This window comes from Notechis scutatus, chromosome 1, assembly GCF_049901735.1.
Source record: "Notechis scutatus isolate UNSWTSFEM ecotype Mainland chromosome 1, rNotScu1.2, whole genome shotgun sequence".
NCBI lineage: Eukaryota > Metazoa > Chordata > Lepidosauria > Squamata > Elapidae > Notechis > Notechis scutatus.
Genome location: NC_142009.1, coordinates 31548533 through 31571374, shown reverse-complemented (window position 1 = coordinate 31571374; position 22842 = coordinate 31548533). Strand labels below are relative to the sequence as shown.

Below are 22842 nucleotides of genomic sequence, written 5' to 3'. Positions count from 1 at the left end.
CTTAATCAATGAACCAAACTGGGTCTCTTTCTACTTTCTTCAAAACCTAAACATTATTTGCAGCTGGAATTTTCAAAACACTATGTCAGATGAAGATCCTACTCCATGTTTAATGAGTTGCTGAATTGTCTTGAGGTTGCATTGCTCCAGTTGATGAGTGACAGCAATTTTGGTCCCATTGGTTAATATTTCAGGGCTTCTCTGAAAACATTGGAAAAGGGGTGGGGAGATTTTTCCCTAGTGGTCCCTGAAGATATCAGGAATAAGTTAGCAACATCTACATACCTGTATATGTCAAACTGAAAATACTAGCTGTAAAAACAGCTAAGACAATACACGTATCCTATCAAAGCAAACTAAAAGAAGTTTGGGGATATCAATACACTACATGTTCTCTTTGTTCATCAACAGATCATATAGGACAAGATGGGGAAACCTCACATAGACTCTGGTTTCATATCTTCAATCCAACCAAATCCAGTTTTACATCTATCTTCTATAGCAAAAATATTATTTAAAGGTTTGTATATCTGTACATACCTGTGTCTTTACCTTGAGAAATGATATAGAATGAAAAGAAAAAAGAAAACAAAGAATAAGTAAATTGTTTAGGTGGAAAGCTGTTGGTTCTGTAGTGAAAATGGCAAGCTTGGAAAAACAAGCTTTAAAAGAAAGATATTATAGAGCCCAGGTATTCACTTGCTTCCCTTGCTCTTGCCTTATTAGTTCTTTGTTTGTTTTGTTACAAGTTACAAATATTTAATAAATATATGCAAATTGAAATTAATATATCAAAGTAAATCTAACATATACATCAAAATCTGAACTAATAGGCCCAATTCATTCTCACAAGGGACATTTTGCTTGTGTATATTAGGTGTTACTTGTCTGTGGTTATGGAATTGAACTGGCTTTGTAGAATATACAGTTTGCTACATTCCCAAGAAAAAATTGTTAGCCCAGACCTCTATTCTCTAGTCTTGCTTTGCAAAATAAAATAATCATCCCTTACGACAGAAGTCTCTAAACTTTAGGGCTTGTGGACTTCAGCTCCCATTTGTAGGAGCTGAAGTCTACCAATCTTAAAATTCCCAAGTGTGGAGACTCCTACCTTATGAGAATTAACTCAATATATTTTCACTCAACATTACAGAAATCTGTCCTTTTGTAGCTCAAGTGTCATTAGACTGCCTTCTAGATCATCAGCAGCAGATCCTGCCTTCTAGTACATCAGCAGCAAACAGATGTTTTCCATTCGTCTTTGTGGCAGTGCTTCAGCTGCATTTAAAAAAAACCTCAATAGTGCTAAAGCCCAATGGCAGAGCACATGCTTTGGATGCAAGAGATCCTATGTTCAAACAGAAACCTTTCTCATTTGGAAGAGTTTTGTTACAAGCTTGTGAGAAGTCTTTAGTGTTTCACTGGACAGCACAGAGCCAACTAGAGCAACAGTCCAATTCAGTACAAATAGTTCTCAACTATTGTTGCTTAGCAATCATTTGAAGCTACTTATGACCTGGTTTTAAAGTTCCAACATCCCCCTTCCTCTGGTCACATTACTGTATTTTGGGTGCTCAGCAACGGGCCCACAATTATGGTCATTTGCAGCACCCCAATTTCCTGAGGTAAATTGACCACAATTTACAAAGGTTTTGCCAGAAACAGATATTTATCAATAAAGGAGAATATTTGTAACTCCGAGTTGAAATTAGGGGGTCCTTATTGCTCTCTGAGCTTGCTTATTTTCTTGCAAATGTTTCATTACTCTAACTAGGTAACATCACCAGTGCTAGTAAAGGAGTGCTGTTTGCTGTCATTTATAAACAATTTTTATTTTGTTTATAAAATGACAGCAAACAGTTCTCCTTACTAGCATTGATGATGTTACCTAATTAGGGTAATGAAACATTTGCAAGAAAATAAGCAAGCTCAGAGAGCACCAAGGACTCCTCCCAGATATTTCCAGTTTCCAGCAAAAAGTGCCCCATAAAAAATAAAATCCGATTGGTCACATGATAACCCACTTTGTATCTGCCATGATTTATTACTGTAATTGCCAAGTTCAATTATGGTCATAAGTCAAGGACTACCTGTTTAAGAAAACTTTACATATTAAACAGACTAGGCTAAATTACATGTTTTAATTGCTAAAGCAACCTTTGTGTTTCAACATGCTCCATGCTTGTGCCAGAGTTCAATAATAAATCCACAGTTTGGAAAAACTATACAATTTTTTAAAGGAAGGAGCAGGAATCATTTTCTAGCAGTATTGGAATAAATGATTAGTATACCGTCCATATAACTGTCCTATTTCATCACTGAACTGCTGAACATGAAGAAGTATTAAATGAAAATTGAAATATTGCATTGCTTCAGATATTCTGGTTCATAATTTTGCAACATTTATGTTGGTGTTTCTTCTTGGCTCTTATCTCGGCAACATTTCAGCCGGAAATGGTAACACGTTCCAATCTCAATTTCATTGTCGTAACATTGACCAGCCCGATGGCATCTTCCTCCTTTTTGCCAACAAAGTCTGGCAGATAAATTCAGACTGGATCCTTAACAAAAGAAAAATTGTAATCAAAACCACGTGATACCCATGCAAAATGATTAAGAGAATAGGATGAAAATCACTTGTAGCTTAGTGGCCCAAATACCTACTGTGCATGCAATAGATTTTCAATTCAACCAAAGATATCTTCAAGTAAAACATTGCAAACTAAAAAAAAAAACTTGCCAGAGATCTAACAATTGTTGCAACTGGGGAATATAGCGATGGACTAGATGGTTGATGATCTGAAGGCAAATCAGCAATCCAGCTTGCCCCAGTGTACACCTGAGCCAGCCACCATGTCTGGAGCACAGATATATGAAACCATTCCTGTGTTTTCTGGCTCCAAGTTAGAAATGATGTTTTTTCACCCTGAACTGGATCAACTCTTACTCTCTGCTTTATGTGCTGCTCTTCAACTCCTTGTAAGCAAAATCAAATAAAGAGTCACCTTAAAGGAGAGATGGGCAGAGAAAATTTTAATAAATAATTAATTAAAAAAAACATTCTCTATTCCATTTGGCTACTTTATCCTGTGGCAGGAACAATTCTTTTCTTCCTTTTATCCACCATCACTTTTCACCAGGGGAACAGTGAAAACATAAAAGGTTTGTTTTGTTTTCTATGAGTTCATTGAGAATTTATTGATGAATTTTAACAAGTTCAGTGATGGAATAACCTGCTATTGTTTGGTTTACTTGCTTTAACTAAGTGAAATAAAATTGATGAGAATTCTGCCATTTTCTCCTTCTAGCCCAAGTAATAGGACAAATGGCAAAACTGGTTTCCTTCCTTCCTTCCTTCCTTCCTTCCTTCCTTCCTTCCTTCCTTCCTTCCTTCCTTCCTTCCTTCCTTCCTTCCTTCCTTCCTTCCTTCCTATCCAGGAGGGCTAAGGCAGAGTAAGCTAACAATCAGAAATCATGGCAGACACAGTTCAGAAAAAAGCATCAAGCCATCACAATGACCAAAAAAAGTGGCTGAAATCCATAATGAGATTTATTAAATCAGCTTTTATTTCCAGCTGGTTTATGCATGGAAGATGAGCAATTGCAGAAAAAGCCCTCAATATAAAATAATATCAGATTCTGGATCTATGAATTGGAATGTTTTTTCCCCCAAATCTAGAATGTGTTGATAATTACTGACATTAGGGTTTTACACTAGGATTAGAAAAAAGTTTGAAGAAAATAAGGCTACCTATGGCTACTTGTTATGATTGCTATGTACCATATCTAGAATTAAAGATAGTCCACTTCAATTCTAGTAACTGAATCAAAGGTATTTGAGGAAAACAGAATGCTGTAGTGGTCCAATCCAACATAGTTCTTCCTAGATCAGGAATTGAGACAGGGAAGAAGCACTGATACATATAATCCTTTTGTCCCCTGTGAGTTCTAGTCCTATCTTAGGAACAAAGCTAGCTGGGTAATTTTGAGCTAGTCACTCTCTCAGCCCTAGGAAGGGGATAGTGGCAGGCCACTTCTGAAAATATGTCAAAACAATGTGCAAGGATTTGTCCTGGCCGTCACCAGAAGTCAACATATACTTAAAGGCTCCAAAACAAAGCAATTACACTGGAGATACAGACCTTGACATGACACTATAGGCATCTCTTCCCCTTATGTAATATATATTGGGCAACTTGTCTTTTTTTTTTTTTCCAAGGGGGACAACCCTTGGAAGGTATTCTGTAGAGCAGCAACTCTTACACATCTTACCTAAAGAGATAAGGAAGACAGCAAAAAGAGCAACAACTAACAGCTTACAGGAACTCATGGCTGAGAGGGTCATCACCTATAATCATCGATTAACTGGAACAAACAACAACAATAAAAAATGAATGTCAAATAAAGCTTTTCAGTGGCTAGCCAGAAAAGGGGGGAAAGAGTCAGATAGTACCAATTCGGTCCATAATTTGCTTTATCTGTAATGATATGGAGAAATAATGTGTTAGCCTCCCATCAGACTAAACCCACAAACTCACCTTAACCAAGAGTAAACATTCTGTTGGTCTATTGGCCAAAGCAAGTCATGTGACAACTCTGGAATGCTCCATTGTTGATTTTTTTTTTTTCTGTCTTAGATTTTCTACTAGAAAGGTCTATAGTCTGGCCATGGCTGAGATTATTTTTTAGACCCTAAACGACTTATGTGATTCTAGATTTTAATCATTCAAAATATGCATATTGTTCAACCAATCAAAATACTGTTTCACTTTGCTAGTAAATGAAATGTATATGTAACTAGAATTACATATAGAGCTTAAAGAACTTGAACAGATTTCACGAAATTAAAGTAATAAATATTAAAATCCAAATTCATTAGAATTTGATTTCATATAAGTACCTTTTTATAGATATTTCTTTTACTTACCAAACTAGCCTATCTATTGCTGAGATTTCCTGATGGTTTTTAATCAACATTAATTATGTCTAAGATTACTTAATATTTTTCTGTTACAAAATCAGCCAAGACTATCTGATGCTGCTGGCCATTTTGAGGCCCATTTTCAGCCTGTTTTTCAGCCTGTTTTTCAGCCCATTTACAGCCCATATTTTGGTCCATTTATGGCCAGCAGAGTGCTACAGGAAGCCACGGAGGGTGAAAACAAGATGCAGGAGGGCCACATAAGGCCCATTTTAGCTGCCAGAGGCAACGCAGGCTGGTCCTTTGATATTTTAAGTCCAGCCCCATGGGCTGGATTTAAGCACCCTGAGTTTGACACCCCTGGTTTAACAAATAAATAAGATCAGGGGTGTCAAATTGACAGTCTGCAGGCCGGATGTGTCACCTACAGGCCACACCCACCCCAGTTTCCACAAAGGCAAAAAACATTGTGATACGTCATGTGAGATGATCGAGTCTGACACCATGATCGAGTCTGACAGCACATGATAATCCTTAGTTGTGACTGCTGTGTATAATTACAGGTGTGTAAATCTTCAAAAGCATGCTTTGCTTCAAGAAACGTTCATGTAAAGTCCACCTAAAACTGCATCTCAATGCAACACTGCCCCCTTGCTTCCAAGAGCAAAGAAAAGCAACCAAGTTATTCCCCTTTGCTCTGCTTTACAGGGTCCTCAGCACATGAAAATATTGGAAAATGCTTTTGGCTATTGCAGGTAATAAGAGATAAAAAGCAACAGCAATTCTAAGCCTCTGCTTCAGTGAAGAGAATCACTCCTGTACTGCCACCAAGGAAACAACGCAGATGTATCCATGTCATCGCCAGGAACCATGATCCATTCTAGGGCATCTTTAACTTTTAAAATAGAAATACCATTGTACCAATAGAATATATGTAGTTTAGGATTGAACTACGAAGTCCTTGGTGCTCTCAAAGCTTGTTTTCTTGTAGATATTTTAGAACCCAAATAGTCAATATCTTTAGTACTAAAATTGAGTGAGTTAACTGTCTGTTTATTTGCAGCAGTTGCCCTGTGAGTGCTGGTGAGGGTATTGTTTTCTCCTTAGTAGTGTCTTAGGGTACTGTTTACTGTTTGGTATTAATCTGGTATTAACCCCTTCCTATCTGGGTTTAAATTACTGGCAATAACTTTCTAGGGAAGTCTATAATGCTGAGCAAGGTAAAAGGACAACTACTATTGACCTCACCCCTTTCCGAAGAGGTCTGTAGGGGGGCATGCATAAGTGCACCAACGTGCCTACTGTCCCTGTCCTATTGTTTCTTTTATTTTTCTTATATGTACCCATTTCATGTATTCATAACTATGTATATACTTATACCTATTATCTTGTAAGCGATTGACAAATCAAAATAAATAAATAAATTAAAAAATAAAGAAGAAAAGGGTGTTTGGACTCAATTATAATGGTGAAAGGGTACGCTATCGGAAGACCTATAGAACCAGACTAAGGACAGATTTACTGGAAGAAAATATCTAATGTGGTCCCTAGGAGTTGATACTAGTTTGATGGTACATAGTCAGTTAATCAGTGCTGATCTTGATTGACCATTTAGCAGTTGCTTTAGTCCCACTGGGCCATTTTGATAATCTGTTTCTTCACATTTATTATCCATCTCCAGCTACCATAGAAATTTTTAAAGTACTGTTGATATTTAATCTTCAGTGACTTATAGTCATGGCCTAAGGCCAATGTTAAGCATCCTAACACATTGCACAGTTTTTCAGTTCCTGGTTTTAAATCAACTCCAGAATCTAGAGCAAATCTGGATTAGAAAAGACAAAACTACTTCTCTGCCAATAACTGAAAAGAAATTATTTACATATGTGCTCCGATTGGCTCAGTAGCTCTGGAACCGAGATTTTATTCAGCCTATAGCAAAAGAGGTCTTCATTATCTTATGTCATACTAGAAGTTCCAAGCATGAGTTGGTTAGAATCACAGTGAGAGAAGTACTAAAGAGAGAAAGAGGTAAGACCAGTTGGGTCACAACCTGATAGAAATGTTGAATTATTCTATGCAATTTTAACATTTACACTTGTGCCTACCTCTATTTCAATTCACCCAAAATAATTCCAGAAAGCCAATCATTGGAATAGAACTACTGATATTGATTAGGATTTCCCAATCTGCTGTTGTATGGATGCATTTAACTATAGCCTCCATTCCCACCAGCCTGTTTGACCATTCTGGTTAGGGAAACAGTGGACAAATTCAAAAAATACCATGTTGGGGAAGGTGATTTAGAAGATAAGTTAAATGATAAGTCCTAATTAGTTAATGTAAACTGTATTAAATTTGGTCAATACATTCACCTATACATATTGGCCTGGTAAAATAACTATCAGAAAATTAGATCAGTGATTCTCTTCCAGAAAATCCAAAATATTCAGGCACCTTTCTGGATCTGACTTTCCCTTTTTATATGTAAAAATAAATTAAAGAACATATTCCTATCCTATATGTTTTATTTTCTAATTAAATATCACATTTTTCTATTTTTAGATTGTTATTAATATATCCCCAATTGTATCAAATGTCATGAAAACATCTATAAGTAGTTTATTCTTCATATAATTTAATCATAGCAAATTAAATCTGATTACCTATTACCAAAATACAACAACATAAGACACAGCTTGATTTAAATAGCTTGATAAATTGGATTCTTAAAGTGGATTAAATAATTGGTTTTTGAAAAAGTGAATGATAGAATGAATACCTCTCACAGTGAAACACACATGTGGGCAAGAAATATGACATGAATGGTAATAAAAACATCCATAGAGTCATTCACTAATAATCAACATTTATATGCTGCTTGCTTATGCAATTCTTGGGTGGCTTACTGTAAAAAAAGACATAAAATACATCCTAATAAGCTAAACCACATGCTACAAGAGATTTAAAGCTGCATCTTATCTCCAAATTAATATATAACTATATAATTCAGAAAGATTTTAGGAAAAGTTTTGATTGTTGTTCGAAAAAAATGTGTTGTACGGGTAGAAAAAAATAGAAGGAATATGGAGTCTTGCAGGAAGAGGGGGGGAAATAATTATTTATAGATTTTAGCCTTCATCAGTCTGATGATTTCTTCATATAACCACAACTGCCACCAAGCTTTGATGACTGAATATTATGCCAATTATAATAAAAATCATCTGAAGTCATTTGTTTTGCTCTATTGCCAACCCCCAGATTTTTATAATCACAATTAAATATTATTTTAATAGCGGTTGTCAGCATATAAAAAGATTACAATGATGGTCTTCCTTATTTGATCCTCCCAGTTTAACCCAGCAGACTGAGTTTGACACAGCCATGAAGATTTGCCACCTTGCAATTGTCCTTTTCTTTGCAATGCTCTTAGTGAGCTCAGGTAAGATGCACTCACAAAGCCACAACTCTGTCTTGGAAGTCAAATATTATTATTGCAGAAAGGAAACCAAACTCAGGATCCATTTCCCAGCTTTGAAACACTCAGATACTAGAAAAACATCTCACTTTTGCTTGCCCTAAAGCAATAATTTATGGTCAAGGTACAAGGAAAATGTGCTTTAAAATTCTTTGGAATTCCTGATGATAATGGGACATAATCCTAAGGTATAAATTCGTGGTAAAGACAATACTTTCAAATGGACTTCATTTAGTAGCATTAATGGAGAATCCAGCAGAACATGTATAAAAGTGATCAGTAGTTTTCCACTAAAACTACACAGCAGAGACTAAACAGACTTAAGGATTTAGTTGTTTATTTTATTTATTTATTTTGTCAAAAGCTTACAATACAATAGAAATAAGAATAAATATAAGTTTAAATATAAGAAATAGGAACTAATAATTGGGAACAATAGGACAGGGACGGTAGGCATGATTGTGCGCTTATGCACACCCCTTACAGACCTCTTAGGAATGGGGTGAAGTCAATAGAGGTTAGTTTGAGGGTAAAGGAGTGGGGGTTTGAGCAGGTGACAACAGAATCAGGTATTGAGTTCCAGACATTGACCACTCTGTTGCTGAAATCGTACTTCCTGCAATCAAGGGTGGGGTGGTTTACATTAAGTTTATATTTGTTATATGTTCTAGAGACTCATGACATTTCCTTGTTTATTCAGCAATCTACTTAGTATACCTTTCCAGATTCTTGATTTAAATCTTGGCACATTTGGCACATCACTGGGGAAAAAATGGAGGGGAGTGTTATGTGGGTTTTTTCTTCCAATGCACACAATATTGTGAGCATTTTTTTCCTTTATGAAGTCATAAAGCCCCAGACTTGTCTCTTTAAAATGGTAAGTGCTTTACAAAGAAGCATTACTTCACATATATAAAATTATCTGATGGAATTCATCACAAGAGCTAGTGACTGACAATTATTTTCTGACAATTTTCTAATAGAAATAGGCAAATTCACACAAACTCCAAACAATAGTCATGAAAAACAACATGGAACTTCCATAGACAAAGACAGTCTAATTCTGGCTATCAAATGTTGGGGATAAAAGAAACAGGAAAGCCGTGATGTGGTAACTGCTTTCAAATATTACTGCATTGGAAAGAAAATTAAAAAGTAATTCATAAGATCTTCTCTTTTCTGCAGGAAATGGCGAACGTATGGTCCGATTTGTGAGCCACTGCCTTCGGAGAGGTGGGATTTGCCGGTATGATGACTGCAGTGAGGGTGAAGAACAAATTGGGACCTGTTATCACCACACTATGATCTGTTGCCGGGATGAAGTAATGTAATTAAGAGAGTGTCCTGGCAAGATGGAAAGACCAATGAATAAGGGAGGATTCTTCTGTCCCCTTTCCCCTGGCTAAAAATTACACTGCCTTCCTAATAAAAGCTATTTTTTGCTCTTAAACTTATGTGTGTTCTTCCTGAGTGCCATTTTCCTGTTTAAAATGACTTTTCCAGTTCTTTTTAAAAAAATATCCTTTATTCTATTCAATTCAGTTTATTAGTGTCATAAACCAGAGACCAGAACAAATAAAAACATTCAGTGAATATCCAATTAAAAATTCTAGAATAAAATAATAGATAATAGATAAAACCTATATTAAAATCCAGTCTCAATTACACATGGCCTAATTATACTAAACTAACAATCCATAAATGTGAGGCCCATAGTCAATTTATCCTGCCTTTATTATTTTTTATAAATAACTCAAAGGGACAACATATCTAATCCTTCATCCTACGGTTTTCCCCACAAGTGATGTCAATATTAAGCCTATCCCACCACTAACATCTGGCATTTTGTTCCAACAGTTCTAGAGTTTGCCAAGTTCATGCATACATAATGAAGTTTACATTGCCATGTATTTGATCCACATGAACACCTGCTTTGTTATTATATTCAATATTCAAAATGCTTTACAAGGATGTATAAAGAATAAACATGTAATCAGGCAGCAATTCATAACCACTGAAACGTGTTATAAAATATTGCATTTAAAAAGTGATGAGCCCAAACATGCAAAGATAAAGTCAGGAAAAGTTTAAGCTCAAAATAAACATGTTAAAAATAATTTTTAAAAAGCTTCTTTCAACATGAAAAAAAAGGAAAAAAATCAAGGAAACAATTGATCCATAATGGGAAAAAATGGCAAAACGGTGACAAGCAGCAGGGAGAAAATGAACTGCTTGATTTATTTTTTTATATCTGTCTGTACTCCAAAGGAAAAAACAGTCCAACCTATCAATAATACTGTAAAATGCAAATCAAAATAAGCAAGAAAATGGTAAGAGAACACCTATACACCCTAGATGAGTTCAAATTGAAGTGCTGAAAGAGTGAGAAAACTACAAACCTATCAGCCTGACATCAATACCTGAGAAGATACTGGAAAAGATAATCAAGCAATGAAACTGCAAACATCTGGAGGCAAGCAAACTTATAACCAGAAGCCAACATGGATTTGTAAAAACAGATCATGCCAGTCACATTTTATTGCATTCTTTGACAAAGTGACTAAATTAGTGAAACCACAAAATGTTGTAGACATAATTTACTTGGACTAAATAAGGCATTTGATAAAGTAGAAAACAACCTACTACTTGATAAAGAAAGAAAAATGTGGGTTAGACCAGTGATCCCCAACCTTTTTTATGCCGCGGGCCGGTACCGGCATCAGCTGGGCGCCGCGGCCCGGTACCGGCATCAGCTGGGCGCCGCCATCTTTTTTGGATGAAAAAGTGCTTCCGGTGACCTCACCGGAAGCACTTTTTCATCAAAAAAAGATGGCGCCAGCGCTTCCAGTGAGCTTTTCCTGGTAGAAATGGCTTTCTACCCGGAAAAGCTCACCGGAAGCGCTGGCGCCGCCATCTTTTTTTGATGAAAAAGTGCTTCCGGTGAGCTTTCTACCCGGAAAAAATGATTTAGATGAGGGAATAGGTGAACTCATCAACTTGGCAGATGACACAGAGCTAGCAGGACTATCTAACACACCAGAAGATAGGCTGAAGATACAGAAGGAACTCAACAGACTTGAACACTGAATCCTACCGACAAAATCAAATTCAATGATGAGAAAGGTAAGGTTCTACACTTAGGCAAGAAAAAAAAAACAAATGTACAGGTACAGACAAGGTGAAACTTTGCTCAACAGCAGTAACTGCAAGAGGGATCTTGGAGTTCTAGTGGACAAACATTTACTGTAAATATGAGCCAGTACTGTGTCTATGGAGAGTCTATGCTGCAGTTACCAAAAAAGCTAAGGCAGTCCTAGGCTGCATTAACACAGGGATAGAATCAAGATCACATGAAGTATTAGTACCACTTTATAATGTCTTGTTAGTAGCACTTTATAATGCAAGACCACACTTGGAATATCACATCCAGTATTGGTTGCCACAATATAAAAAGAGATGTTTAGATTGAGTGCAGAGAAGAGCAACAAAGATGATTAGGGGACTGGAGGCTAAAACATATGAAGAGTGATTACAAGAATTGAATGTGTCCAGTTTAATGCAAAGAATTAGGGATGACATTATAGCAGTGTTCCAATATCTAAGAGGCTGCCACAAAGAGGGAGTCAACCTATTCTCCAAAATACCTGAATGCAGAATAAGAAGCAATAGATGGAAATTAATCAAGGATAGAACCAACCTAGAAATAAGGAGAAAATTCCTAACAGAACAATTAATCAGTCCGGTTTGGGTTTCTTCAGCGACAAACCAAAATCCACGATCGTGCGCGGTTTTGATCTGTGCTTGCTGCTGGAGCGCCCTGATCCTTTGGATTCGGGGCTGAAGCCACTCCGTAGTGAAGAGGGGGGAGATTGCTAGCCAAGTGGAGGGGAGCCACATCTCTCCTCCTTGGCTGGTCTAAACTCCCCTTCCCGAAGGCGGTTGCAGTGGTGGTCAGAAATGGCCACCTCAAAGAAGAACCCGACTGGATAAGATTGTGCAGGAGGAAGACAAAGAGGAAAGCAGGACAGACTGGGCTAAACAACAGAGAACATCTAAGCAAGGTACCCTGAATCTAAAAGTACTTAGAGGGATACTTCTGAAATAAGACTTTTAAGTGGCGAAGGAGGGAGAAAAAGGGGGTTAAAAATCCTTTTTTTAACCTTTATATTGACAATTACAAATGATATGGAAAGAAATCTATATTAATTTACTTTGACACTAATAGGCAACTTTAAGCTGAAATTTAAGTGTCAAAAGGAAAATAAAGATTTTTTCCTTGGTCATTTTAAAGACCTAAAAAGGAGAAGAGTGGAGGCAAAAGGGTGGAACTTGGAATAATGGAAAAATGGAGTGCCACCTGGAAAAATAAAGAGGATTAACAACAAAACTTTGAAAAGACTCCCGAGGATACATTGTAACTGAAACCTTATTAAAAGATACAGTAACCCACAGAAAGGAAAAGTAAAGGAAAGAAACAAGAAGGAACAGTCTGATTTGGTGATATAAAAAAAGTCTTTGGCATTGATCTTTTCTTTCTTCTTCTGTTTTTATTTAAAGTCAATTGGGTGGTTGTTCAAAAGTGTTTAAAATGGCATTACTCCTGGAGGAATTGAAGGTGAGTCTTAAAAAACAGAAAGAAGATGCAGAAAGGGGAGGAAGATCCTTTGGCTTCGTATTTGAATTTCTTGAAATGGAGATCCTGAACTATGAAAAGCAAAAGGAAAAGCTTCAAGAGCAAGAAGAAGGGCGGGACAAAGAAGAAGCCATTTTCAATGATCAAATAATGCAAAGTGTGGTAATAAAGAGAAAAAGGGGGAAAGGAGTTAAAGGTTTGAGATTAAAGGGAACAGCCAAAAAGAAAAATAGTCTGAAAAGGAATATAACAGCAAGGAGAAGCAGAAAAGAAAACCACAGAAGAGAAAATTAGAGAGAGAAGGGTATAAAAAAAGGGATGAGAAAAAGGGGGGAAGATAGAAAGGGAAAGAACTCATGAGGGACAAAAACAGGAAATAAAGAAAAAGGGGAAACGTACTAGGATTAAAGGTATTTGCTCAGCTAGAAAACATAGAGACAATGGCTAAATTAAGTTAAAAGTGAGGATTCTGCAAAGGTACAAAAGATAGTGTTGTGACAGTAGAATACTGTAATGAGTTAGAAATGAAATAAGTAAATAATCTATGAGATAAAACTGTATTGTTATGTAATGGTATGTTTATTTATAATTAATGCAATAATAAAGAAGAGAGGGAAACATTGTAATTGTTTCTAAAGATTGATAAAATATTGAAAAGAAATGTGAAAGATTTATAAGGAAATTTATACCAGTTACTAGAATGAATTTGAATAATTATTTTGCTTATTAATAGTAAATAACTTATAAGATAAAACTGTATGATTATCCAATTGTATGCTTATTAACAGTTAAGTAATAATGAAGAAGGGAGGGAAATATTTTAACTGTTCTCAAAGATTGATAAATATTGAAAAGAAACGTGAAAGATTTACAAGGTTCATACCAGTACTAGAATGAATTTGAATAACTATTTTGTTTACTAATGTGTGTGTGTGTGTGTGTATGTGTGTGTATACACACACACACATTGTTTTTGCTATGTTTTTAGAATTTTTCTTTTTACATTTTTAAGGGGAAGTACCAAGCAGAGTCTGAATGATGAGATTTACATGATATAAAATAGATATTAGAAATTTGAATGTTATAATTTTAGAATGCATAAATTTAATGTTCAATGAAATTTTATATGATAATAACAATAAGACTTAAAGGTGTTGCACTCCGATTGGCAATCATAGAGGGAATTTTGCTTTTTAAGAATGTTGGAAGAGAACATAATGAAATTGTAAACAAGACAGACGAAAGTATAAGTATAATGAATAAAAAGATATAGAAATTTAGGTAAAAGAAATACAATTAAATAAGAAGAAAATGAGATAATCATAAAAGAAAATTAAGAGAAGTAAAGGGAGAAATAGTGAGAAGTTGGAAAAAGAGTAATAAGATATGAAGCTGAATATATAAGATGAATATGCATATGAAATTGTGTCTGTATGGAAATGTGATAACCCGGAACCATGCTGTACTCAAATAAGATGTTTTATTTGTTTTGTTAAAACTCAATAAAACTTTATTTTTAAAAAAGAACAATTAATCAGTGGAACAGCTTGCCTTCAGAAGTTGTGGCTGCTCCAACACTGGAGATTTTTAAGAAAAGATTGGACAACCGCTTGTCTGAAATGGTATACGGACTTTGCTTGAGCGGGAAATTGGACTAGAAGATCTCCAGTGTTATTCTGTACAATGTCAAGTGCATAACAAATGTCAATGGAATAGCCTGAGAAGTCACATCACTAGAAGTTGTTGAAGTTTTCACAGCTTTTCAACCCAAAGCATGCCTAGATAATCAGTTAGCCGCAACATTTACAACAGGTATTTCAAAAAAGGTCAGGACAAAATTGGATTGTGACAGAGTCCATTGCCATGCTATGTTTTAAGTTTTAGGTTTATAATTCTTCAGCTGCTATGTATTTTACTTCTTGTTTATTTTGAATTTCTCTTTGTACATATTTTATTTGTTTAATGGTGTAAGCTGCCCAGACCCATGTGTTCACATGGGTAGTTATCTGGCAAGCTCAGATGTACTGGGTGGCAAAGCAAGAAATGTGAAAAGAAGCAAGTTGGAGTAGGTGCAGGTACCCTTGCTTTAGTCAGAGCTGGAAAGTATCCCCCAAAATGTAGCATGGAAGTAATTAATTAATTCCCGGCATCTGTAACTGATTTCTAGCATAATATGGTTAAATTTGGACCAGCATGTGGCAAATTTAATATGTATGGACTCCATCTGCTAGATTCTTGAATTACCCAGCTAGCATGGTTGGCTGGGCAATTCTGTGGGTTGAAGTCCACACATCTTAAAGTTACCATATTTGCAAAACACTGGTTTAGACCTTCTGCGTGGAATTTTTCTTAACTTACCTCTTATGACATAGTAGAATTTAGAACTGAACCGATAAGCTGGGATGACATGTTGAATCCTTCCTACAGGCTCCAATACCACTAAACCCTGGAGAGGATTTGCTTTCCTTGTGTCCTTCAAAGTATGCCTTTTAACTCTGTCCATTTTCCTTTGATGTCCTTTATGCTTAGAACTCAAACATCTCTTGCCTGCCCCTTCAGTAGAATTCTGAAATAAGGTGCTTGGCCCCAAATCTCAGTTAAAATTCATGCCTTTCTATTGTTATTTTTTTAGTCACTATACTTTAACGTATGTTGTTTTTTGGTTTAGCTGAATAATATAGTACAATTGAAATTGTAATATAGCAGTTCTATACTTTAGTAGTATTTTTTTAAATAAAGCAATTAAAATATTGTTCAATTGCCTAAAGTAGATATATTGGTCCACACAGGGATTTTATTAGTTCAAAATTGCACTAAGGAGAATAAATTCATCCACACATGAATATGTGGCAATTAGCAATGGTATTTATGCATGACTGGATGTGATTTGCAAAAGACAGTTGTATCTCAAGCTGTTTGCACTAAACAAATATTCTTTTTAAAGTATATGTTATTCCCTAATTGAAGCATTTTCTTAACTCGTTTTATCTATTTTGTTTTTACTGCCAAATCACTCCATAATTTGTATTATGCACTATATTTAAAGAGGCCTTTTTGTAGGGAAAACATGAAATATACATACACGTTTCTGAACAGACTTTACTGATCCAAGTCCATTTTTTTCAAAGGCCTAACTAACATTTTGTAATAATCAACACTAATGAAATAAGATTGCTTAGAAATGAACAGTTACATTTTGGCTTGAGTCATCCAAATTCCTGTTATGAAAGCATGTTTTGTTTTCAACTTTTAGATACAAAATTCTAATCAGGTCAAGAGACTGACAGCCATGAAGATGATTTGCATATTCTTTGTCAGTGTCATCTTGTCTTTCCTAGCCAGTTCAGGTGAGAAATATCCCAATCACGCAGTATTTTTTTTCAAGAAACTCCTAACATTTCAGTCAACTACCTAGACTGTAGTAAGGTTTCTACAAGGGGCTTCTCATATGAAATGCAGCACAACCATAGTTTTCCCAAAAACCTGGGATCATGGAGTAACATGTCCAACCCAGCCACTTCCAAATGTACTGAGACTAAAACTTTAAGAATTACCAACCAACATTAATGAACTGAGAGCCCTGGAAATACTGTATTAGAAATTGGAATCACAGCAGACCCAAGTGTAGAAAGTTAGCACCCACCCCTCTCTTAGAAGAATGAAATATTTTGAGAAATATTAAAAAGGCAGAATATTATATTTCCCTAAAGGAGAAACATGCTCTTGGAAAGCAGTCCCCACTTTCCTTAATAGCCCCAGGACTGGGCCAGCCTATCTACAAAACAAAAGACCTTGAGCTCCAGGGTGATGGGATTAGCCCTCACTCAAGATCCAAACCAGGACAAAGCCATTAAGCCATAATAGAAATTGGCCAACACCCTTTCAGAACACAAGCCTCTTCATTACATCATCACCCAGCAACTTCAACCAAACTTATCTCAGACAACCTCAGCTAGACCACTGCATAGCCCCATGGGAGTCTGACAGCAGGCAATAGAATACATTTTCTTGCACAGGAACAGGAAGTTCAAGTTCAAAGCCCAAGAGGAGGTATAAAAGCCACCTTCTCTCGACATGTGGTCAGCTGCACCAGGACTATGTGCTTGATGGTTCTGCTCCATTAAATCATCTTTCCAATCAGCCTCCATGTTTCCAGTGTCTTTCTCCTTGCTTGGAACTGAACCAGATGGATATTTCTTCCAACACAAGGATACCATGGATGAGTAGAAGACCTCCAAGGTCCCTTCCAGCTCTATTCTGATTAAATTAAATTTGGGGAGGCATCATTCCAAGGACACTGAGAGAACATTGATGACTGCTGGGAAGTTATCTGACATGGATAATAGTTGTGTTGTCTCTCCATGCAGGCAAAGGGGATTTTGTCACACTGGGCTGCCTTTTCCGAGGTGGAACCTGTGAAACTAACACCTGCAAGGAAAATGAAGTACAGATTGGGAATTGCTCCAAGATTCAAAAAATATGTTGTAAAAAACCGAAACCAGCTCTACAGAGAACAGCCACCTGGAGAAATTAGCACTAGATCCATGGACAGATAGATAAGTGATGCATTTGCTAACATGTTTTGGTAAAGTTTTGTTTTATGCACATGCCATTTTCTTTAAAAAGTTTGAAGATGTGATGTTTGACTCTTCCTCCTTAAGATGTTTTTGGAGCAACCACATCCAGGTTGCAAAATAACTGGCAGATGGCCGTGATTTGCACATTTTTGCTACTATATGTAAACCTCTGGATTTTATTAGCTAAATATCTTTTTGAGAAAGGATTTGAACATCCCTTTAATTTGTTCATTAATGCATATATTGTATTTAAATTACATCTTCTGCCTGCAAATTCACATTGGTTTCCCTAAGGAAAGAAAGAGGAAGAGTCAGTGTGCAGATATATCTAGTGAGCTCTCTTGATAAATGGAGATTGAACCTCAATCCCCCTTGTGTAGCTCAATATTTCCTGACCTCACTATACTGACTCTCAACATACCTCTTGATTATTAATTTATTTCCTTCCAGGTAGCACACAATCCATCCTTCCCACCCTCTGGTTTTGTTCTTTGTGTAACTCTAGGCTTCTGCCAGTCCTGTTGATTCTGCTTTCAGGTTATTGTAAATTACAAAATGGGAGAAGATTTAATTTTAAAACACGCTTGCAGATTTTTTCTTTGGAGGACTTCCAGTAAAAAAAATAATTAGAGTGGCAGGTACTGATCTGATCCCTATGACATACCCTAGTCTACCTAGGGAATGAGCACTTAAATTTTTCTTATCACCAATTGAGCCCATTCTGATGCCAAATCTTCAATTTAAAAAGGAATCCACTGGGAAAAGGTCTTCTCCTTTCCCTTCTAATCCAGCAATATTTATCACCTGATTTAGCAATAGCAAAAGCAATAGCACTTAGACTTGTATATCACTTCATAGTGCTTTAGAGCACTCTCTAGGACATCTACAGAGTCAGCCTATTGCCCACAACAATCTAGGTCCTTATTTTGCTGACCTCGGATGGATGGAAAGCTGAGTCAACCTTGAGCCGGTGAGGATCGAACTCCCGGCAGTGAGATGAATTAGCCTGCAATACTGCATTCTAACCACTGTGCCATGATGGCTCCTTTATCCTCTGTATCTTCCATATTTGTTTTATTTTATTTCATGCAATGTATATAGCCATCCATTTTACATTTATGACTGGATGGTTCACAAGCTAAAATAAAACTAATGAAGCAACAAGTGGAAACAACATAACATAAACAAATCTATATAAATAAAATTCAAAACAGTTAAAGCAATTAACCATTTGTTAAAGATTCCTTCATTTATTACTGTCCCCGCTATACTGTAATTTATATTATTGTTGCCATTTTGGCTTTATTCATGGATAATATCACCAGTGATTCAATATATTCATCCTGATTCTTACATAGAAACATTTGTTTCAATGGTAAAGATAAAAAGCTTCTTTCTAGCCATGATAGTTCAATGAAGACTTGTATTTATATATGTTTCAAAAACATCACCTACTGGAGACAAGCAAAACCATCTAAAACAATATTTTGAGTTCCAGGGACCGGTTCTGTGGAGAGAGGTTTTTCCACGGACCAGAGGGGGTAGGGTTTCATTGCTGCCTGCACCCCATGGATGGGGCGTCACTTGTTAGCACAGCCTAGTTTCTGGCATGCCATGGACCAGTGCCACTCCACAGACCAGGAATTGGGGACTCCTGATCTAGGAGATTAGCACAATCTGTGCTAGACCAGACCAAAAGTTAGCAAATGCATACTGGGCCAGATATGACTGAAAGCCCGCATGCAAGATTTCCCATGTAGAATAGCAATAGCACTTAGACTTATATACCACTTCATAGTGCTTTACAGAATAGCTTCTTCCTTTCAACCATGTTCCCTTGGAATTAGACAAATGAAATACCAACAATAACAAAAGAAAATTACCAACAAGAAGACTGTTCAAAAGTTGCTTCACTCTGTATGTGAGCAGGGAAGTCTGCAATGGGATGGGGACACTCAGAATACGTCCACTCAATGCATAAATGGCACCCTGCCCAGTTGCTCTCACCCACCAGATAGAGAGCCACTCTTCCCCTGCCAGCTGTCATTTGGGGGAAAGGGACCAACAAATTCTCACTCAACTTTCCCACCCCAGCCCCAGGATCCCCCAAGCAGCCCTCCCAGGCCTGACCACAGAACACCCACAGGACCGCAGAAGCAAGACTGCAGAAGGTAGCCAAATAAATAGCCAGAAAGCCCTGCTATGTTGCATTGGAAATTTAGCAGCTGTGTAGTCCTACTTTTTTAAAATAATTTTAAAAACATAACAGCCACTAACTCTTTTGATACCAAATTTCCTGTTAACTAAAAGTCATGTGAAGAAAGAATTTTTTTTGCTTTTCTGTATTTCCATATTTTACTTTCATTTCATGAGCCCAGCTTCCAGTGTTATAAAGGAGACAAAAGCATCTCCCTACTTTCTCCCCATCATTTGACAGCTTGACACCTATCTGTTACCCCCCTGGTAAAATTTCCCTAAATTAAACGTTCAAAATATTGTATTCTTGCACAAGACTTAGTTGTAAGGACTGCTTCTTATTTTTATTTGTATTATTTTGATAATTATTTTTCTCCAACTATTAATCCCCATTCAGCAGGGAAAGTTGGCAAGGGTATTTATAAAAGGTATTGCCTTTGTCTACAGGAAAATCACCCCAAACTTGTCCTTCTGTCCTGTGCATGAAATTTGGTCACCAACCCAAAAAAAAACCTTGCAGTTGAAGGACTTTGGTTCAATTGTTGAACTATCTAATATTCTTATCTAATCTCAGCTGAGTCAGGAGGCAAACAAGGGCAACATGTGCCTTGGAAAAGGATTGAACTTTTTGTCAGTTGTACACTCTGTTCTTGGCATTAACTTGAGCACTTTTGCAAAGACAATATTATATTATATAAATACTGTATAAAATTCCATAGGGAAGGTAGCTTCAAGTGTGTTCATACTACTTTCCTGTGTTAAACTGTATATAAGTCATGTCTTACCTCCAAGGATTAGAGATTACTTTGTTTTCTCTACTTAATTACTCCTTTTAATTCCTTTAGATAGGTGATAAAAATTCTGTGCTTCCTAGAGATGATAGGCATTATGATCCAAAACATCTGGAGAGCATAAAAATGATAACTCATGTCCTAGAAATGAGTTGGGTCAAAATATGGACCTTCAGCACCACTCTAATATTTGCACCTGAGTATAGTTGAGCTGATTTTCCTTTGGTTTGATTATGAGTCTAACTCATTTGCAACCTTGGAGGTCTGAAGCCATTGGAAAGGCTGTTTTCCCATTCAGAAACTCTCCTTTCTTCCCATCTCCTGCAATATGAACTCAAAACTCAGTAATAATTTTCCAGTCAGCAGTACATTAGACTATTCCAAAAACAATATTTGAAACACTATTTCTTTATATCACGAGATGGACAAAAAAATCACCAACACCAAAATTATATAGGGTCTCAGCAGAGGTAAACACAGAATTGCTGACTGTTGTGCTTGAGAACCTCTGAAAAACTCATGAATAGTGGAAGAGAGCTAATGCAGAGTCTTTTTAAAAAGAGCAGAAATTACAAACCTGTTAACTTCTTGTCTATATTGGACAAATTTCTGGAGCAGGATATATTGGATGAGAAGGCAGCAACTAACTAAAACTAAGAAATCACAAGCTAGTCCTACCTTGTCTAGCTTGATTTCCTTTTTTAAACAGTTACTAGTTTTATAGACCCATGAAATGCAATTCCCACAATGCGTTTTCACTTCACCAAAGCATCTGACATTTCTCATGATATTCTATTAATAAAATGTAACGTGATAAAACAATTGAATGGAAGGATTCATAACTGAATAAATGACCACATCCAAAACATACTCATAAATCATTCCATATTAGATTAAAAATGTATTAAGTAGAGTGTCATCAGCTTTGTCCTGGAATTGTCCATTAGCAACAGCAGCAACAACATTATTCCTTTTCTGCAGAATATTCAGCAAATACTGCTAATCCGGGGTTAATTTAAGCTTTATCCTAAAGCCTAAGAACTGTCTAAACCAGGAGTGTCAAACTCAAGGCCCTGGGGCTGAATCCAGCCTGCGGGGTGTTTAGATCTGGCCCACAGGGCCACCCGGGAAATAGCGAAGGACTGACCCACGGTGCCTCTGCCAGTGAAGATGCAGCCCTCCCAAGCTCCGTTTTTGCTGGCAGATTGCTCGTGCCACAGGCGCCCCTGACACAAGTGATATCAAGCTGGGCACACCCACCCTGGCCACAACTACCCCATCCCCCTGAGGTCAAACACAACCCTGATGCGGCCCTCAGTGAAATCAAGTTTGACACCCCTGGTCTAAATGTTACCTGCTGATCACCCAAACTAGAACCAGTTATTATTTTAGAAGAAAGATGATTGAAAAAGATCTGTATAAGACAGAACAGTGAAACAAACTGAACAAGAGGAACATCAATAAGAAATATAAAGCCATACATCTGCAGTTAAAACTAAAAAAGCACAAATATAGGATGATTTCATACTGTATATGAAAACAAACGGGGTGTTCTTGTAAATCCCATGGTGAATACCAAGCAACAGTGATGCAGCTGCTAAAATGGCAGGTGTGATTTGGATATTTACTAATGGGAACATAGAATCCAGGAAATAATTGTTTCACTCAACTTTGCCTTAGTCAGACTCCATTTAGAATACTGTTCTAGACAAGATTTCAGCTACCAAGATGATGAAAGGATTAGAAACTTAAATCGCTGGAGGAACAGGTATGTTAGCCTGCAGGAGAGAAAACTGAAAGGAGATAAGGTCACAATCTTCATATATCTAAAGGTAAGAGAAGGAAGTGAAATATTTTTTATCACCCAGAGAGCAGAACCAGAACCAAAAGCTGAAATTACAAGGAAGTAGATTCAAGTTGCATATATAGACCTGACCTCCCAATGATGTTGTTTAAAATGTCCAAAACAAGAAAAACAGCAGGAGACAAAAAGAACAGTAAAACTAGCAGAAATCAGATGGGAACAAAAGAAAATAATCCATATGGTACAGAGGAGGCATCAGTGACCTTCATAAATGCTTCCATTGCATGCTAACTCACCTGCTGAACCTAAAGTTTTACATGGATTAAAACAGAGCCAGAAGTGGAGGAAAAACTTCTGGCATGGATCCACATGAAGACTGGTTTGAACTTTGTCACAACAGACTAAACCATCCCACAAAAGGTTATGTTTGTCTGAATCCATG

General features: G+C 36.7%; 1 long non-coding RNA gene across 1 annotated transcript; it reads right to left on the bottom strand.

Annotated features, from left to right (window-relative positions):
- Positions 1-2107: 2107 nt before the first annotated feature.
- On the bottom strand, positions 2108-22711 carry LOC148132731 (uncharacterized). The gene is made up of 3 exons (XR_015748642.1): positions 22697-22711; positions 4273-4365; positions 2108-2561 (listed from the first exon to the last, which is right to left on the bottom strand). It is a non-coding gene; the product is annotated as an uncharacterized LOC148132731 (long non-coding RNA).
- Between the last annotated feature and the right edge of the window lie 131 nt (positions 22712-22842).